The 15,021-nt window shown below is 55.8% G+C and overlaps 1 long non-coding RNA gene across 1 annotated transcript; it reads right to left on the reverse strand.

Moving 5' to 3' along the window:
- Positions 1 to 5,719: 5,719 nt before the first annotated feature.
- LOC123618242 (uncharacterized) lies at positions 5,720 to 9,677 on the reverse strand. The gene is made up of 3 exons (XR_006726658.2): positions 9,613 to 9,677; positions 8,986 to 9,248; positions 5,720 to 8,730 (listed from the first exon to the last, which is right to left on the reverse strand). It is a non-coding gene; the product is annotated as an uncharacterized LOC123618242 (long non-coding RNA).
- Between the last annotated feature and the right edge of the window lie 5,344 nt (positions 9,678 to 15,021).

The following is a 15,021-nucleotide window of genomic DNA, read 5'->3' on the forward strand; positions in this document are numbered from 1 at the left end:
AAACACAAGTGGCAAAATGTTGAAATGGTTGAGATGGACGATGAATAGTGTGCGGAATTACGACTATTGTGTGTGTTTGAAGTTTTCTGTAACAAAATTTAAAACATGTCCTGTTTCTCACTGGCTGTGACCTTGGGCAAGGCATTTGTTCTCAGCATTGATCCGCTCACCTGTAAAACTGGGATTATATAATTTATTGTGAGGTTTAAAAGAGGTGCAAATTGCACTTTCTAATTCTTCTTGGGGCTCAAGGGAATCACGTGGGAACCCTGCCCTCAGTAGCTCACAGTGCAGCATGGGGCAGTCAACAGGTAGTTACAGCTGTTGTGTCCTGAGACAGAGGAGCACTGGTGGTTGCAGTGGCAATGTTTCTGGGGAAACTGAACTGCCCTGGATCCATGCCAGACAGGAGGCGGTGCCCTGGGTGGGCGTCTAACCGTGGATTTTCCTGAACAGAGGCCTGTCTGTGCTGCCACCTGGTGGCCACATTGGGAACTACTCCCTTGGGAGCCTGCTCAGGTAGGTAATCCCCTGAGGTCTGTAACTTCACCACCCCACTGCAAATCATCAGCACAGGGAGAGGAAGACTCCTGGATCAGCCCTTGGAACCTATTTCCAGTAAAAGGAGTGGGCGGTCCGGGCCGGGAGTGCAGGAAGAGCAAGCTAAACGGCCCCAAATAAGGATGGGGCAGTGTTTAAAAGAAAACACCCTCAGGAGAAGGTCGTACAGAAGGTGGGACAGCATCTGGGCAGTGGGTGTGATGCTCATGACAGCTGAGGGCCCGTGAGCGCCAGGCTCCATGCAGGTGCCCTCTCGTGGACCAACCCACCCTGCAGCAACTGGGGGATGGGGGATGGGCCAGGTTAGGTCACACACTGGAGAAAAGGCAGAGTCTTTGCATGTTTTTCCCAGCCAATCCCAGCACAGGTGACCGTCAGGTCTGAAGCCAGAATCGTCATTTATCTATTCCATTATGTGGCTACGAGCTGTGCCATCATCTTCATCATCATCATTATCCCTTGGGAGGGACATGGATTTTCATCCTTTTATCCAACTCTGAAATAAGCTAATTAAAAAGGAAATATGGGTATGATGGTTGTAGTAGACAGAATTCTAAAAATAGCCCTCCAAATACCCACCCTCTGGTTATTCAGTCGAACACTAATCTGCGTCCCGCCGTGAAGGGACTTTGCAGATGTAGTTGGAGACCCCAGCCATGTGGCCTTCATGGAGGTGACCTGGTGGACTTGACCTTGGTGAGCCCTTTAAAAGCAGAGAGTTTCCCCCATAGGCGAAGTCAGGGAGCTTCACAGCATGAGAAAGACTCAGCTCACCATGGCTGGTGTGAAGGTGGACGGGTCCTGGGAGAAGGTGGCCTCAGGGAGCAGAGCACAGGCCCCCATCTGGCCACCAGCGAGGGCTTGAGGACCTCAGATCCGCTGGAGTCCACGGGCCATCTGAGCAGGCCCCGGACCACAGCCCAGCCCGGCTTTGTGAGATGCCCAGTGGAGAACCTCCCCACCCCGCAGCTCACCAAGCCACAGAATGATTCCCTGATGTGGCCACTGCTTTTATCCTCTCCACTTTATTCTGTCTCAGTACTCGGGATGGATTAACCAGAAACCTTGTTCCCATCTGCATCATGGAGTCTCATTCTTGGCCCACTTTTGTTTGTTCCGGTGCTTCAGGGGACACTTTTCCCCCCAGCCTCCACTGGGAAGAAGTGGAGGCTCGTTGGTTAAGAGACTTCCCTGGAAGGGGGACCTGACAACTGACAGCAGGTTTCATCCCCCGTTCCTCCTGAGCACACGGGCTCCAAACGGAAGCTTTATGTTCTTGGTAAGAAATGCCACCAAAAGGGGCCCCCAACATTCAAGCTGAAATAACTTTCTGCAAAAAGTTGCATGAGGATCGAGTAAATGCAGCCTTAACTGGCAGCCATCTCCCCAAGGGCATGAGGAGGCCAGGTAGGGCTTACCATGGGTACCATCTTCCCCTCCCACAGAGACGCCCTAAGGGCAGGGAAGGAGAGAGCGGGCGGCCAAGTCCTGAATCCCGAGGAGAGCGTCTTAAAAAGCCTGTAACTATAACTCAATAAAAAAAATGTTAAAAAAAAAAAGCCTATGGACATGAGAGAGCATTTGAATCTGAGGCTGATTAAATTGTTCATCACAAACCCACTGCGATTTCAACTCTCCTGCGAGTTGGTTGAATATGCCATTAGCCGGAAACAGAACTGTGAAAAGCATGAGGGTTGGCAGGAGGGACAATTTCTCATGATACAAATGATAGATGCTTATTATAGAAATACTAGAAAAAGTAGGGGAGGGTATGGTTCAGTGGTAGAGTGTGTGCTTAGCATGCATGAAGTCCTGGGTTCAATCCCCAGTACTGCCAATAAAAATAAATAAATAAATAGACCTAATTACCCCCCCAAAGAAGAAAAAAGAAAAATGCCTAAAAAATTAGAAATTAAAAAATATGTACATAGTAAGATAATGTAGGAATATTCACCTCTCCCCCTCCTGAATTCCTCTTTCTCTTGTCCTGGTTGGGACCTTAGGCACCTGCACTGTCTGTCTCCCCTTGACCCCAGCCTTAGATTGATCACAAACCCAGAACTGGAGCAGGAGGCATCTTGAGATGGCAGCAGTGACCCTGAGATGAGCAGAGAGGAAGTGGGTCCCTTCGCTTGCATCACGAGGCTGATGATGCTCACGTTATTGTGAGAAGCCCAGCTCAAAGGCAGAGGGGCTCCCTGGAGCTGTGGCTGAACCTGGGGTGCTTCACAACCTCCTTTCCCGCCGCTAGTAGCCTGGGGTGGCTGTCAGGAGACACGGACACGGATATAGGGCACACATGGGACCCCCATAGGAGCAGCGGGCGCACCTGCCTCCGCTCTCACCCCGAAGCCCTCCTGGAACAGGAATCAGAATCCCTGGGGGGAGAAGGGGTGGAACAGCTTACAGGGCAGCCATGGGGTGCACATCCTCTTGAGAGGCGTGATGGGATGGGGAAAGGATGCAGGGTCTCAGGATGGGGACGGTTCATTGTCTTGTGGGGGCTTCACGTTGAGGCTGGCATGGAGGGGTCTCTCACCTCTCAGGGGCAGCCTCTGAACCCACCCCCCACCTCTCCTCACATGTGCCCAATTCCAGCTCCAGTGGGTGGAACTGGAGTGGGGAGGCTTGGGCCATGCCTGGAGGAAGGAGCTGGTGTGGGAGGATGGGGAGCCTAGTGAGTCCGCCTGAGGCCACGGGGACCACCAGGGTGGGGGGGGCCACCAGGGTAGGGGGGCCACCAGGGTGGCGGGGGACTACCAGGGGGGACCACCAGGGTGGGGAGGCACCAGGGTGGGGGAGGGCCCACCAGGGTTGGGGGGAACTACCAGGGTGGGGGGGGACCACCAGTGTTGGGGGGGAGAAGGCCCCAAGGACAACCAGCGGGGCCTCCCTGGGGGCTCGCAGGGAAGGCTGGCCTCAGGCCCTGATGGGGGGGTCTCTGTCACCTCTCAGGAAGACCCTCTCCAGAGGAACCCACCCTCCTGCCACCCCCTGAAATGTCAGGCCCCTGCTCAGGGGCACCTGCAGGGGTTGGTAGTAAGCAGGAACAGATAAATGCAACGTCCTTCTTTCCAGAGCTCACGGCAGCATCTCCCCTGGGCCTCGCCTTTTCCTCTCCAGATGCCCGGTCCTCACTGGGTCCTTCCCCTCCTCGCCCTCGAGGGTCGCCCTAAATCTCTTATCCCTTCTTACACGCTGTGGATGCCACACACTGCCGGGCAGCCGGCAGTCCAAGTGCAGGCTGCTGTCCCAGACCGTGGGAAGGGAGGGACCAGAAGAGAAGGCTCAGGAGGGAAGAGCGTTCGTAGCAGCTGACAGCAAAAGACAGCACACACCTTGCGTTTTTGCAGGAATAAGCTTCCTCTAACCTCAGTTTTCTCGTCCATCTAGCTGAGGCATCCCTTACTTCTGCTCCTCTTTGAATGTCTAAGTCATGGTCTCCTGGGGGCTTTACTGGGCACCTTGAGTCTTCATCACCTTTTCCCCGGAGGCCTTAGGGATCTCAGGCCAAGGTGGCGCCCCGCAGTGCTGGAGTTCTCAGGTGAGCTGCACGTCTACTGCCAGAGCCCTCCTGCCCGGCCAGCACCTTTACTGAGTTGGGGGGAGGGAGTACAGGGGAGAGAAGGCCGGCTTGGTTAGTTTATTTGAAACAGGCTCTGTCCCTTCCTAACTGAGTGGCCTTGGACAAATTGCTTAACCTCTCTGAGCTTGTTTCCTCACCAGTGAAAGGGCGATCCTGAGATTATACAGAGGAAAGGGCACAGGTGTGTGAGCGACTCTGTCCCCGTGGCGGAGGTAGGTGGGCCTTTTTCAAAGGCTGGTCCTTCCTTTGGAAAGCTCACCTCCCCGGCCTCCCCAGGGCTGCAGCTGAGCGGTCCCAGGATGTGGGCACCCCCGCTTCTGCCTCGGTGGCGGAGCAGGAAATGCCGCAGCAATCACCTGGGTTGTTCCGTCCCTCAGTCCCTCAGCCTTTAGACTCGAGGGTTGGCAATTTCGGATTTCTGATTGGGACCCAGTTTGTAAATCAGGATGATCAGAGCCCAGCAGGGCTGCGGCGCTGGGAGGAAGTCACTGCGTAAAGGAGGAGGTGAGCGCACTGCGTGAGAGGATGCCAGGGGCGGCTCCGGCTGGTCTCGGGGAGATGCTGAGTGGTCCAGAGGGGCCCTGCATCCGCAGGGTGCATGATGACCCGTCAGTGCGCTGGCTGCCCTGCCCTCACAGTTGCGCTGTCATAAGCATATGGCCTGCCTGCCACGTTCGGGGACCACAGGATAGGTTTTGTGGGGTGTGTGTTCATTTATGGGCTGTGATTCAGCATGGGGGTGGGGAGGGGAGGGGATGGGTGGACACGGATACCGAGCAGCCCCAGGGTCTCTGGACAAGAACGGAGATGGGTCATCGGATCTGAGGGGTGGAAACAGGAGGGGGACCTAGAAGGAGGAAAGAAGGAAGCGCAGTGACACGAAGCACCATGACACGAGGGGACATCCAGCACCTCCTCCTGCAGGCTCTGGCTGCAAGGTGCACTGGGAGACTGGGGTGGGGATAGCCACTGGGTTTGAGCAGACCCTTAGCAGGTCAGTTAGGAATGCGTTTAGCTGCAAGTCTGAAAACCTGACTACTGGGGACTCAAACCAGGAGGAGTTTATATTCCTCCTGTAAGGAACATAACGACATCCAGAGGGAACAGCACCTAGCATGGGTTTGGCTGCCTCATGACACTGCCAGGGATGAGGCTGCTGTGTCTCTGGACATCACATCAATGTCCAAGGCAGGAAGATGGAGGACAGGAAGACCTTTTCCCTTTGTGGTCTTTGCTTTTGGGGTCAGAAAGGGAAGCTCCTCTGGCAGTCGCCTTACATCTCATTGGTCACCACTGGGTCATATGCCCACCCTTTAACCAATCACAGGCCAGAGGAATATGGTGCCAGGACTGGTGTAGACCAATCAGAACTCACACCTTTCATGGGCAGACCTGCCTTTGCTGAGATCCTGAAAGCTTCAGGTGCTGCCTGCTGCCTGTGGATGTGGAGGGCAGGGATGGGGTGGTGCCCGGGGTAGGCGAGGCCGTACAAAGTCTGTGCACACGTGACCTTCCCTAGGTGGGATCCTCCCCTGACCCTTGTAAAGATGGAGAAGAGAGGACACAGTCCTGCAAGCAGGCCACACCCGGCTGGAACTTGCCCCAGGCCACTGCTATCCATCTGGTCTGTTCCCCTGGCAGATGCTAGAGCTGCGACTCTGGCAGGGAGGGACCCCGTCAGAAGTAACTTAGGCAACCCCAGCCAGAGGCTAGAGGCGCTCTGCGCCATCTCCATCAGTGGCATCCCTGGCTTACACCTCCAGCGATGGGGAGCTCTCCACCTGCACAGGCCTGACGGCTCTGGCCAAGCCCTATGGGGCACAGGAAGAACCTCTCCATCCCTGGGGAGGCTGGAAAATAGACAATGGAAACTCAGCCAGGAAAGTTTTATGCGCCATCTATGCTATGACCATGGCGAATAGAGAAAGAGCTTAGAAAAATGCAGCCTTTGATCCAGGCCCAGGGGTTAGGAGGTGAACTTGTCCAGCTCCTGGCTTTCAAGTTGCTAAGTGGGAAAATCTCTGCAATCCTCACCGCCTCTCTCCCCAGGCTTGTCCCTGTCCCCGTGGCTGTGAAAGGCTGAACCAGATCCAAGGGGGTCTTCAGGTGTCCCCTGACCCCGTCTTTCTCCCCCTCTGCTATCTCTGTCCTCTCATTCAAGCTATGAGCACTTAAAAAACACTTTTGAGAATTTCCAAGGCCTGCATGGAGCTGCCAAGAAAATAGCAGATTCTGGGAAACAAACAGTTGGCAATGATCCTTCAGCTCAACCAAGGAGGGTCGGAGGAAAGATTCACCCCCACCTCCCTCCAAACTCTCCACCAAAGACAGAGCCCCACCCCCAGGAGGGTCCCAAGTGGGGGCTGATCTCAGTGGGGTACGTGAGTGCAGAGGCTGGCAGGCGTTCATTCCCCCAGGTGGATGAGAAAGTGGGTATTGCTCTGTTGGGGGGAGGATGTGAGCACTGGAGGGGACTGTCATCTTTTCCAGACCCCCTGCCAACGTGCGTGCTGGCCCGCCAGGTCTGGTTGAGAACAGAAACGGCTGTTGGTGGGAGGTGGGCAGAGGCCACAGGATATAGGAGAGTGCAGACGGGCCGAGAGCCTTGCCGGCTCACCGTGCAGCCGGGAGCCCTGGGCCCTGCGGGTCCTGTGGGCTGGGCAGGGTCACCTTCCTCCCTCCCTCCCTCCTCCTGCACCAGTGGGTGGCTAAGGGAACTCACTCTGGCAGGGACAGCTCCCCAAGCCTTGTGTCCTCATCTCCAAACAGGATCATAGTTCCCACCTCGGCTGAGTTTTGCTGCTGTGGCAAACGGTATTTCATACGTGTACTTTCACTTAAATGTCAAAACAGCTCTTTGTGGTAATATTATCATCTCCATTTTATGGGTGAGTAAAACCGAGGCTCAAGGTTAAGTCAGTTTCCCCAGGGTGAGTAGGTTAGAGGGAGATTTAGGATTTGAGCCTGGTCTCTTATTCTATGACAAGTTCCTCCCAGAGGGGTGTCCCTGCCCCTCAGTAACCGTGACTTTGCACAGGTCGCTTTTCCCCTCTGTGCTTCTCATCTGTGAACGGAGACAGACCCTCAGGGTTGTGCGTCTCAAAATGTGAAAGTCAGCCTGGACCAGAGGGCCCTCTGCCGACATCCCGGGCTGCCAGGCCAGCTCGGCTGCCCTGACAAAGAGCACGGACTGCGGGGCTCGGACAACACAGGCTCATTTTCTCACAGTCCTGGGACCGGGAGTCCGGGTCAGAGCGCCGGCGTGGTCGGGATTCTGGTGGGCTTCTCCTCCCGACTCGAGGTTCACTGCCTCCTGGCTGGGGTCTCCTCGTCTTCTTAGGGGGCACTAATCCCATCAGGGGCCCCACCCCCATGACCTAATGACCTGACTACCCCACAGGCCCACTCCAAGTAGCATCTCAAGGTGGGAGGGCTTAGGGCTTCAACGTGAATTTTGGGGGGACACGAACATCCAGTCCACAGGAGACCCCTCTTTTTCTGGGCTCAGTACCAAGTGCCAGAGTCTGAGCGCCCCCCCCCCCCGGCAGCTTTTGTTGCTGTACCTGGATCACGTCCTGTGTTTGCTTCCTCTGCTGGCGAGAAGCCATGGGTGGTCTTTTCTCTGTTGCTGACGGGTTGAGGGGCAGAGGTGAGGCCGGAGCCTGCTGTGGGCATGTCGAGTGCAGCTTTTACAGTCATCAGGAAGTCTCTAGAGCGGTCCACCTGAGTCACTTCTGTCCAGCCCCACGGCCACCGTCCTGGTGGTCCAGGATGGCTCCCGTTGGTCTCTAACCCACCTTCCACGCGACATCCAGAGGCATCTTTCTAAAAGGCAGGTCTGACTTGGCAACCAGCTGCCTAAACCCTTCCACGCCTCCTCGTTGCCTTCGGGGAAAACACCTCTGCTTCACACAGTCACAGGGGCCTGCAGGTCTGGTCCGCGTTCTCCTCTGCGAGATCACCTCTTCCCTGCCTTCTCCCTCAACACCAGGCAGATGGAATGGATTTTGGCTCTGGACCCTGGCTGAGATCCGCACTCCGTCTGAGAACTTGTTTCCTCCCTGCGCTCCCCCTTCTCTGCCTCAGACCCCACCTGGCTGCCTCCCCAGCCCCTCCCACCCAGGCTGGGTCAGGGCCCTCTGTGCACACCCGTCCCAAGAGGTGGGTCAGTGCCACACCAGGCTCCGGAGCCTAGCTGCCTGGAACTCAGCCTGGAGACCCAGCAGGTTCTTAACTTCCGCGTCCTCCCCTTCTGCATCCTCCCAGCCCCCACCCGATGGGGAGGCTGTGAGAGCTAAGTGAGGCTCTGATGCACAGAAGGGCTTAACCCCCCGGTAGGCAGCCCCATCAGCACCCGCAGTGTGAGCCAGGCTGGCCCTGTAGGCAATCAAGGAGGCTCACAGTCACTCAGCACGTGGTCCGACCTCTTAACTGTACAGACACAGGCTCCCTGAAGGCCAGGCTGTGATTTGTCCACCCCACGGTGTGGCCAGGGCCAGGGCTCGGGCAACATATGTGCAAGAGGCTGAAACCCTGGGTCCGCATGCTGCCTGGTCCACAGCTGTTGTAGGAGTGTGGGATTCCTGTGTGAATACACCTCGGTTACTTTCCATCCTCCTGTGACTTGGCTTGGATGACTACCTTATTTTGCCTAAAAGACTAGGCATTAGTGATTCATGTGCAAGGTCCCAATGGGTCAATACTAGGCTGGCAATTGTTCACCTTCTCTTCCTCCCACTCCCTCCCATCTCCCCCCCCCCTTCCCTTCCTTCCATGTTTATTCAAGTCCCTGGTTTTGGTGTTAGGTGTTCAGGTTCAGCAGTGAACGAGCCACCCACCTGCCCTTACGCTGTGGTCTTACGGGTCATCCAGTTCTCTCCAAAGCAGGCCCCAGAGGTGGTGTGATGGTGAAGGAGCATGGAGCTGAGAGGTCTGGCTCCCGCAGCAGGGCGACTGCAGGTGCTGAGCTGGTCCGGGGCTCTGCCAAATTCATCCCTTTCTTATTGGACAATGATGGAAATCATCGCCCACCTCCAACACGGGTTGACGCCTACGTACCGGTCGTATCGAAGACCAACAAAACGGTGGCTGTACGAGATCCCTGTGAAGAACAACGGCTGCTAGTGTTTTTGATTTAGGGAATCCTACGTTCCCGTGTAAATGAAATTTCCTTGTTTAAATATTTTTTAAGTCGCAAAACTAAAACACGAGCGTTGAAAAAAGCTGAGCCACGCGCAAGCCGGTAAACAAAAGGCGAGCGGGTCCTGTCGGAACCCCAGGAGACAGCCCGGCTACCACGGCCGGCGGCGCGCTGGCGCAGTCGCATCGAGCGGGCAGAGGGCGCGGCCGCAGAGGCCGGGCTGGGCTCGCCGAGGTGCGGGCGCTCTCCGAGCTCGGCTCTGCCCGGCTTACACTGCGGGTGAGAACCGTCTCCGCCTTCTGTGCGGGGGTTACATGCTGCTTACCAGGCACAGCCTCCTCCCGAGCAGTGCCGGCCTGCTCCACGGCTGTGGCTTCAAAGCCGGGGGGGAATACCTACTGAGCATGCGTGATTCGCGACTGGCGTTTTGCAAAGGCCGAAAGGAAAAAAGGAACCGTGACTCCTGTTAACAATTCCAAGAAAGATTTTCATGGCAAACAGGTTGTGTCAGCCTTCCCTGTTTCGTCTGCTGAAGTCACTTAATGCCTCCCATTCGATGTATTTCAAGTCCTGCTTTCCAGGTTTTTTTAAATTGCGGTAGAATACACATAACATCAAACCATCTCAGCCACTACACGTGCAGTTCAGTGGTATTAAGTACATTCACATGAGGCACTTAATGGCACAACCATCACCGCCATCCATCTCCAGAACCTTTCCATCTTCCCAAACGGGAACTCTGTCCCCATGAAACAACTTCCCGTTCCCCTTCTCCCGGCCCCTGGCACCCACCATTCTGCTTTCTGTCTCTAGAAATTTGACTGCTCTGGGGACTTACTGAAGAGGAGTCATACAGGATTTGTTCTTTGGTGAGTGACTTATTTCCCTGAGCATAATGTCCTCAAGGTTCAGCATGTTGTAGCAGGTGTCAGAATTTCCTTTTGAAGACTGAGTGTTATTCTGTTGTGCGGATGGACTACATTTTGCTTATCCATCCATCCATCCATCCAGGGACACGTGGCTTGCTTCCACCTCCTAGCTATTGTGAGCATCACTGCTGTGGACATGGGTGTGCAAATATCTGTCCTGGTCCCCGCCTTCAGTTCAGTACACCCACCCAGATTTTTCACACCTTCCAGGCCTGCCGCCAGGTGCTGGGGATAAAGAGGTGAGGAGGATGAGGCACCCGTTCTCAGGGAGCCACGGCTGGAGGGGAAGGCAGAAATCCACAGGTGATGCTGCTGGGTGGGAGATGCCAACTGGTCCTCTGAGTGGCACTTTGACTTTCTAAAGTCCTCTCACATCTGTTACTCCATCACTTGCTCGCGGGTGCTGAGAAGCTGCTATGAATATCAGGTCCTTTTTTTTTTTTTTAAATGAAGGTACTGGGAATGGAACCCAGGACCTCACGCATGCTAAGCGTGTCGTACCGCTAAGCCATACCCCCACCCCCTCAGCTGCATTTTATAGGTGGGGAACCAAGTCACGGGAGGATGCAATGCCTTGGGTGAGATCACCTGGTTAGTCACGAAGCTGGTGCCAGAATTCAGGTCTACGGAACCCAATTCACCCAGCTGCTTTCAGAAAATCCCCCACGTGGCTAGTTTAGATATTTTTGGCTGCACTTGCAGGTGACAGAAACCCAGCTGACACTGGCTTCAGCCGAGGGGGTTGATGGTTCATGTAATTAGCAAGGCCAGGTGTTGGGCTGATTCCAGGCTCTGCTGAACCTGGGGGTGGGAGGCTGTCTCAGTCTCTCTGTCTCCTGGGTCTGCCTTCATCTGGCCCTTGGCTTCATTTTACAGTTTGGGCAGCTGGAAAAGCTGACTGTCCGAAATCCAGGCTTCTGTGGTCCTCTGAACTCAGATCCCTGAGCAAGCGAGAGCTCCCCCACTCCTCTTGCCCCGGGGGCCCGAACTTATGAGACCTAGTTTGGTTCCCAGGCCGGGGCTTGAGCCAGTCTTGGGCCAAGATTTTGGATTGGCAGGTCCAGCCCATGAAGGACAGCCCAGCAGGCCCCCGGAGCGAAGGAAGAGAAGCAGGAGGGCAGGAGAGGCTTGGACGTCCTCACAGCACAGGGAGGGATTGGACGGCAGAGGCCGGATGAGAACAGAAAGAAGGCAAAAACACAAAAATCGGCTGTGGGTATCAGAGGCCCCGCATGCTTTTCATCTTCCCTGTGTGCACACTCACTCTGAGGATGGATTGAAGTAGAAATAGCTGCCTTTGCAAGCACCCTGCTGAAGCTTGGTACCCAGACAGGTTTCTGTAGGAAACCTTTCATTTTTTTTGGTATAATATTTTAACTTTGGTTCTTCAATTTGCAGATACAGACTTCTGCCAACTTTCTCTCCCAAGCAGAAGAGCTCTTCCATTTCCTTCCTGTGGTCACCCACGGGCTGGACCGGCCGTGCCCATCCTTACCTCTGACATGGAAGTTATTATGCACAATTCCCTGGGTGAGGCGTAAATAAAAGCAGCGTGGGCCAGAGTGCTTTACAACCCAGGAAGACGCAGGGAACGTGGAGGAATCAAGTCACTGTTTAATTTTCTGCGTCCACACTTCCGGCAGGGAGTCGGGACCCTGGCAGCCATCTCTCTGCTGGGACTTTCTGCAGAGCTGTCTTCCGTGGCACCTCCAGTGCCTGCTCCTCGGAGAAGCAATGCTGGGTGGCCTGGCTGGGGGGTGGCAGTGCAGTGAGGGGAGTGGACGGAGGAGGTCTCAGTCTGGGGATGCTGTGTCTCAGGGTTATGATGGCCCAGATGGGGAGTGAGGAAAAGCTGGCATGGGCAGTGGTGCCACTTTCTGAGGCTGATGGAGGGGGAGAATTCCAGATCGACAGTGCGGAGTTTGCAGTATAAGTATATCCCACATAATGCATGGGGCATGCTTGTTACTCAAAATCATGTGTTGCTTAATCTGACATTCAGATTTCACTGAATGTCCTATATTTTCATGTGTTAAAACTGCAATCCTGCCAAGGAGAGAAAGAGGCCCGCGCGAGAGAGTAAAACTTGGGGACCACGCCCACGGCCTGGGGAGGATCAGCTGTCCCCAGGCTGCAGCTGGGTTCCTGATGGCTTATGTCTGGGTTACTTTATTCCTACCCAGCAAATTGCTTCCCTAGCTCTCAGGCAATTTTGTTTGTTTATTCATTTATTGAACCCAAGAAACCTACTGTGTGCGGGCCGCGGTAAAGGGAGGCACGGCAGCTCCCCGCAAGTTGCTGAGAGAACAGATGAAACAGTAGCCCCCCCCCTCCCCTGGCGTGTCCGTCACGGTTTCCCTCTGAAACGTCAGCCCCGCAGGACCGGTCATTGCTGTGTCGTCACCGGTGCCCGGGACAGGGCCTAGGGCAGAGAGCAAGCTTTCAATCAATACTTGTTAAGTGAATGACTCTGAAAATGGGCCCTAGGCGCTGACAATCCCAGGAGACTCAGCATGGTGATGGGGGAATGTCCTTAAATCCAAAGCACTCCTTTCTTGGGTAACTTCATAGGAAACACTTGCAGGAAAATGGGTTTCTGCTGGATTGCATCTTTCAATTATTGCCCAAGACAACAGCTCAGTTCTCCCGTCATTTTATCAGTGAACTTTGCTATGGCTGGGGGATTCCAGAATCTTGTCCAGGCGAATGTTATCCTGCGCGCCCCTGTAAGCCCTGTACCCCCCAGGGTTCTCCCCGCCTTCCCTCCCCTCCCCAGGTCTGTGGTCTCCACGTGGCCTCCACCTGCGAGCTGGGGGCGAGATTCCAAAGGTAAGCCCTTGCTTCAACTTTGCGAGGTGTGTGGACCAGAAAGAAAGGCGGGGGGGGAGGAGGAGCCAGAGTGACCTTTCTCTGTGTGTGTACAGAGTATGTGACTTTGGTGGAGATGCACGTGTGTGGCATCTCCCCATGTGTATGGTGGCTCTGGGTGCACAGACAAGGTAACGGGGACCGAAGGTCCAGCCCTGATCGTGGCTCCCGAGGCCAACACGAGACTGTTGAATTCTCCTTAGTAAGGATACCCTGGAGCACCCTGGTCATCCAGTGTGCTCCCAGCTGGAACCTGGTGATGCAAACGCCACCTTGAAGTATGTGCGTATGTGCGGGGGTGGGGGTGTGCCTGTGCACGTGTGTGAGTGAGAGGACTGTTTGGGGGAAGTGAGAGTTTGGCAGTAATGCAGCTGAGTGGGATTTTTATGGGGTGTCTCCTGCTTTAGGGCCCTGCCTGCACCTTCTGCAGACCAGCAAGGTTCTGTCCAGGCTCATTTCCCTCCATCTGGCATATGCCTCCTTCCAGACCCAGGTCCAGAAACCAGCCCTTCTGGAGATTAAGTTAAAAAGCCAGCAGCCAGCCTGGGGCCCTGGGCAGGGCCTTTATTTGGGGGCAGGGGTGGCTTTTCTCTCAGAAAAGTAGATGAGCTGTCTCCTTCCAGAGGTAGAGAGCCCCACAGAGGCACCGACCCCTCGATCCTCACAACCCCCACGCCAAGGAGACAGGCACATCTGCTTCTTTTTTGTCTGCCCAGCATCTGAGTTTTGGGAACTCCCCCACGCTTCTGCTTGACTCCAGTGGGGCTGTCAACGGAGGGGCAGTGACTTTTCTGCCACAGGGCGGGCACAAGACCCCAACAGACAGGTCAGCGTGCCCGGTACCCCTGCATGCAGTGGCTGGGCCAAGGCTGAGCATAGGACTAAAGAAGAGTCCGGTATTCCTGTCCTTAGATGTGGCTAGTGAGGCTCAGAGAGGTTAAGTGACCTGCCTTAAGACACACAGCTGGACCAGAACCAAGGAGGCCTCTAAGGTCGTGACACCTAGAAGGGAGAGGCAGGAGGCTGAACCCTGGGGCCACAGGCAGGGAGGGAGCGATGGTGGAGTTCTGACTCTGACCTGAGAAGGGACCTGGGGGTGGAAGATGGGGGGACGGCAGTGGGACCCCCACACACAGCCAGAACTTTCCATCAGAGACGGGGCAGCCAGGCAGCTGCTGGCCCAGCGGCCCGTGGGGGTTCTGGCCGTGTTGGGGTTGCTGGGGTAGAGCTATTGCCTGGGAGTCTGTGGAGTCACTGGCCGGGAGCCGGGCATCTGCCCAGGGAAGGCGGCTCGGCAGGAGAAGGCATGGGGCGGGCCTGCCCTGCCGGTCGTGGTGAGAAGGGAGAGAAAATGGGCTGAGTGGTGTGGCCGCAGCAGGGCCACTGGGTCAGGGCCAGGACATCGTGGCAGGGCGGGCATGGGCTGTGTTGGGCACGGGGGCGTGTGGAGAAGAGGGGGTGTGTGTGAGCCTGAGTGTGCACACATGTGAGAGAGTGTGTTGACGGGCATGTGTGCATTTGCACACACACGTGTGTGCAAGTGTGTGTGAACGTGTGTCCTTTAGGGGCTGGAGCACTCTGAGGTGGCAAAGACAAGGCACTGATGGGCGGGGCCGCGGTGGATCTCCCAGGGAAGGGATGCTGGGTGGGGCAGCGGAGGGAAACTGAGGCAGGGACCTTGTTGCTGTTGACTCAGGAGGTGGTGGCGGGGTCAGGACAGGGATCTGGAGGGAGAAGACCCGGCTCAGGGCCCTGAGCCAGGCTGCTCCCCGCCGTCCCTCACTCCGCCCCGCCGGTGGCGCGGGGTACCACCTGGACTGGGGAGAGCGCCTCTGGAGACCTCCCAAACCAGGCAGCTTCGGCGGCGGCAGGGGTTTTGGCAAATGCTGCAGAATGAAAAGGAGGATATTAAGCAAACCACCCAAACCACCCACCCC

Source organism: Camelus bactrianus, chromosome 2 (genome assembly GCF_048773025.1).
Source record: "Camelus bactrianus isolate YW-2024 breed Bactrian camel chromosome 2, ASM4877302v1, whole genome shotgun sequence".
Lineage (NCBI taxonomy): Eukaryota > Metazoa > Chordata > Mammalia > Artiodactyla > Camelidae > Camelus > Camelus bactrianus.